General features: G+C 39.2%; 1 pseudogene; it reads right to left on the reverse strand.

Moving 5' to 3' along the window:
* Nucleotides 1–352: 352 nt before the first annotated feature.
* On the reverse strand, nucleotides 353–3,077 carry LOC125444107 (annotated as a pseudogene).
* Nucleotides 3,078–5,201: the final 2,124 nt, after the last annotated feature.

A 5,201-nucleotide genomic window follows, 5' to 3' on the forward strand; every position in this document is an offset into this window, starting at 1 on the left:
GTCATAAGCAGAAAAGCCTCTGCTCCTAAAGGGTATATTATAAACAGGCAATGAATAGGATTAATCAGGCCCATGTCTGCAGTCCGTTCCCCCTTTCTGGTTGGCTAATGATGTCGAAATTTTAACTTTGGATTCCTTTGCTCCACAAGCTGAGTCAGTGAGAGCCTCAAGCCATGTATGATTTAACTAACAAGGGAAATTGGGCAGTTTAACTTGTGAGTTGGGGTTGTAATATTGCTAGCCATTCTTAAGGGCCAGTATTGTACACTGTTTGGCTCATTCCGCATATGCAGAATAATGCACTTTCAAACTGCTTTCAGTGCTCTTTGAAGCTGAAAACATTCTTAGGGAATCAGGCATCTTTTATTTTTGAAGCTATTCGTCTTAGGACATGTCTCAGGGCCTCTTTCATTTGTTCATTTCTCAGACTGAAGATGAAAGGGTTCAGTAAGGGTGTCAATATGCCAGAAAATGTGGCTAATGCTTTGTTCATGCTCATGCTATCAGTCTGGGATGGCCTGACGTACACAAAAATTGAGATTCCATAGCCCATGGACACAACAGTCAAGTGAGAGACACAGGTGCCAAAGGCCTTCTTTCTTCCTTGAGCAGAAGGAATCTTAAGAATGGTTGTAATTATGTAGACATAAGAAGTAGCAGTAAACGAAAGGGAACCAAGCAACAGAAGTAAAGAATCAATGAAGTCAATCAATTCAATAAGGCTTATGTCTGTACAGGCAAGATGTAGCAAAGGGGCACTATCACAGAAGAAATGGTTGATGATGTGAGGTCCACAGTCACCTTCAGCACTGTTGACAAGAACACAGACAGGAAACCACCAATCCAAGAGCCAATCACCATCTTGACACAAACAGTCCCAGTCATGAGGGTGGGGTACCTAAGTGGGTAACAGATGGCCATGTAGCGGTCAAAGGACATAGCAGCAAATAGGATGAACTCAGTGGAACCCATGAAGAAATAGAAGTATGATTGAGCAAAGCAACCACCAAATGAAATGGTTTTTTTCCTGGTCAAGAAATTGGCCAGCATTTTCGGCACTACGCAGGTTGTCATGAATATCTCGATCAAGGACAAATTGCTGAGGAAGAAATACATGGGAGAGTGGAGGTGAGAATCAATGATGATGAGTACAATAATGAGGGCATTCCCAAGCACTGTCACTATATACACAAAAAGAAAAACCAGAAAAAGAACAATCTCCACAGCAGGGTCATATACAAATCCAAGCAAAAGGATTTCAGTGATAGAGGTCACGTTGTCAGTTTCCATGCTGTTGCATCTGGAATGTATGAGGGAAAGGAAAAGTTGTTAAAGGGGAGATGGGAAACCTATTCAAACTTGCAATCTTAATTACATTTCCTTAAGACTGGAGCGGAGAGCTATTTCACCCAACAGGTAATTAAATGCCGTGCTTGTAACATAAATATTCACCAAGACAGGATAAATGTATAATATACAGTCTAAAAAAATAGAATACAATATCAGTAACAAAACCACTTGTTAACTGTGTTAAATAAATACAATATTTATTTACATTTGACTTTGGGTGGGATTCAACCATTTTTTCTGCTTGTGAAAAAGGTTAAGGGGGACAAAAACTACATGGGATGCGGGCTGTAGATAGGGGAAACATTAGACAAGATGGAGTGAAAAAGCTGTCTGGAACACCCTCTTAGGTTGTTTAAAGGGGCTATGGCTATGTAGTTCACCATTTCCTATTTTTGTAAATGAGAGAAGAAAACCAGAGAAGAATTATAGCCAAGTGTTCTGAGTAATCACCCCTAATAGCCTCCACATTTAACTAGTTTATTCACTAATTGAACTGTGTATGGAGAAAAGGATTTATTGAAAGGAAGAAATTTCTATGACTGAAATTAAATAGAAGGGAGATACAAATTCTGTACTAATTAGTAGAATTAGCTGTTGCCACAAAAAAGAACAGGAATCTAGTGGACAGAGTTTTATTTCACCATAAATTTTCCAAGAGTGATACTCTGCTCTTGAGATGCATTGAGTGGATGTCAGACATTAATGCGTAAGGCATGCATTAAAAACCACCCTGTTCAGAAACCAATAGACAAATATTTAAGTCTCCCCGAAAATCATCATTCATAATAAATAGAACTTCAAAGGGACACTCCAGCAAGATATTCTTCCTCACTATGACTGTTAATGAAAACCTGAAAATCCCCAACCATCCCATCCACTACAGATGTTAACTAGTGTAGGATTATTAGTGAATGGTTTTGGAGCTTTCCTGATCAGATTTGAATTTTATGTAAGGACATTTCACAGTGTACTTCTGAGTTTTCATGGCTTCTTGGCATTGCTGTTTTCTTGCTATTTTTCATACAATCTACATATACTTTGTGGTACTTAGAGTGTTTAGCTTGGATGTGGGATACCCAATTTCAACTCTCCACCCTGCCACAGAAGTGTGTTGGGTGACATTGGATCTCACACTCTCAGCCGAATTTACTTCAAATCTCCACCCTGCCACAGAAGTGTGTTGGGTGATATTGGATCTCACACTCTCAGCCGAATTTACTTCACAGAGTTGTTCTGTGAATAAAACGGTGGAGAGGAGAATGGGAATAAGCTGTTTTAGGCCCCCACTAGAGATAGCAGCAGAATATAAAACGTACATTGAAATACATTTCAGTTAGTTTTCAGGCTAGAAGCAGGTACATTATCTGAGTTTGATACCGTGTTACTTAGTGACTTCACTAGAAATAACAAAGAATACATTGTGATACAATCAGTAGATAAAAAAGGCTTTTTTTCATATCGTCACCTAAATGTTCTGAATATTCATAAACCTTTTAAAATGGCTGAAACACTTCAGTTGGTAAATGAATTATCTAAGTATGTGTGTGAGTACTTTCAAATGACATTTTGTATCCCTATATTACCTTATTCATGTTCACCTTGTTTCCCTCAGGCAGGTAGAAGATTACTTGAAAAATTCTGGGACTTTTTGAACACATTTCTTCATATACTGTTTTCTGGAATAGCATGTTTTGGAGCCCGTTATTGTGACTGTAGAATTACACGTGATTCCCAATTGAAACTCCATACCTATAATTATCAATATCAGGTTAATATTTCCAGTTCTAGACTTCAAAGAATAAAAGCCATTAATAGCTATCAATTCTAAATACAGACAATAATCTAACTCTAGTGAAGCTGGAGCACTTTCCCTCTTATAGTTTTGTATAAGTACTAGTGAATTTTACTATTTCATTGTGCCATATCTCCTGTTAAATTTGCCAAAGAACTTAATTGCACCCTTGGGAAAAAAAGATAACAAAGGAACAATTAACATCATACTTTTATTCACATACAATCATACAACCTATGCATACATGAACTCTATGAACCTGTCAAGGGGGAAATCCCCATATTCAGATCAAAAGGCAGAGGACGTTTCTGTTAACTATGCCTTGGATCCCAGCAAAAAGTCCTGTGGGCTGAAGGAAGCTATTTTAGCCAAACTTCCTTTCCCAGGACTAATCTCTAACTTCCCCCAAGTACTCCTTGTAGGGCTTCATATCCTTTCCAGAAGTGTTACAGGGGGGCATTTTGTCACAGCAGCAGAGTTGGGAGCTGAGAGGCCACTCCCCAAAGATGGAAATCCTTCCATCCGTAGACATTTTGATTGGGATCCAATCCCAATTCTTTGCAGTAAAAGTCGCACACTTTCACATTTTTCATTATTTTTCATATGTTGGTTTTCTATTCATCTCAGAGAGAGAGAGAGAGAGAGAGAGAGAGAGAGAGAGAGAGAGAGAGAGAGAGAGAGAGAGGTGGAAACCTGCAAGTACTTCACCAGAGTAGAGTCCACCACTCATATGGAAGAGTGGAGAATCGAAGCTGTTTCTCCAAATTACAGTGAACCACTCAACCACTATGCCACACTGGCTCTGCGATCCATGCTGTTGTATTTAGCTTACTGATCCTAGTATGTAATTTTTGTATAATTTCAAATCAGGATAGATTTTGTGCTCCACCTGGAGTCAATAAGTTGAAATGCAAATTGGCCAATACAATACAAACGCTTTGGCTTCAGTCCAATCCCAGACTACATGTGTGTGTTAAATGCTGTCAAGTCATTTCCAACTCATGACGATCCTATGGATCAAAGTTCTCTAAAACATTCTATTGTTAACAGCCTTGCTCTGAACTTGCAAGCTAAAGGCCCTTCCGCACACACAAAATAATGCGTTTTCAAACCACTTTCATAACTGTTTGCAAGTGGATTTTGCTATTCCGCACAGCTTTAAAGAGCACTGAAAGCAGTTTGAAAGTACATTATTCTGCATGTGTGGAATGAGCCTAAGGGCCATGGCTTTCTTTATAGAGCCAACCTGTCTCATGTTCCAACTATTGCTTTTCCTGCTGCCTTCAACCTTTCCTGGCATTATTTTTTTTCAGTGATTCTTTACTTCTTTTGAACCATCAACCTACTGGCTCTATGCCCCCTTCTGCACATGCAGAATAATGCACTTTCAATCCACTTTCAATGCACTTTGCAGTTGGATTTTATTGTGCGGAATAGCAAAATCCACTTGCAAACAATGGTGAAAGTGGATTGAAAGTGCATTATTCTGCATGTGCAGAAAGGGCCTACGATGAATCATAGGAAGCCTTGAAGACTTAGAACCTGCCTCAGACTTTGCCTTGCTTTCTTTTCTCTTTTCCATTGATCACGGTTTGAAGTTGCTGTACATAACACTGCTGTTGTATGTCCTTCTTCTCATCACTGGGCCCCCATAACTCCCTCTAAATTGGCCACCATCCTCTGGATCCATTCCAGATTGTCAATATCCTTCTTGAATTGTGGTGCCAAGAACTGGATACAGATGAGGTCTGACCAATACAAAATAGAGTGGCAGTATTACATCCTTCAGTCTAGACATTACACTCCTATTGATGCAGGCCAGAATCACATTGGCTTTCTTGGCTGCCACATCACACTGCTGACTCATGTTCAGTTTGTAGTCTACTAAGACTTCCAGGTCCCTTTCACATGTACTGTTGTCAATCCACATGTCACCCATTATAGATTTGAATCTATAGCACACAACTGTCTGATTTAAACAGAACAAAAGTCTGCTACATTGTACTATATTTTAGCGCTCTTTAGTTAATTTAGTCCCTGAAGTAGTTATCACAGTTTC

Source organism: Sphaerodactylus townsendi, linkage group LG15 (genome assembly GCF_021028975.2).
Source record: "Sphaerodactylus townsendi isolate TG3544 linkage group LG15, MPM_Stown_v2.3, whole genome shotgun sequence".
Taxonomy (NCBI): domain Eukaryota; kingdom Metazoa; phylum Chordata; class Lepidosauria; order Squamata; family Sphaerodactylidae; genus Sphaerodactylus; species Sphaerodactylus townsendi.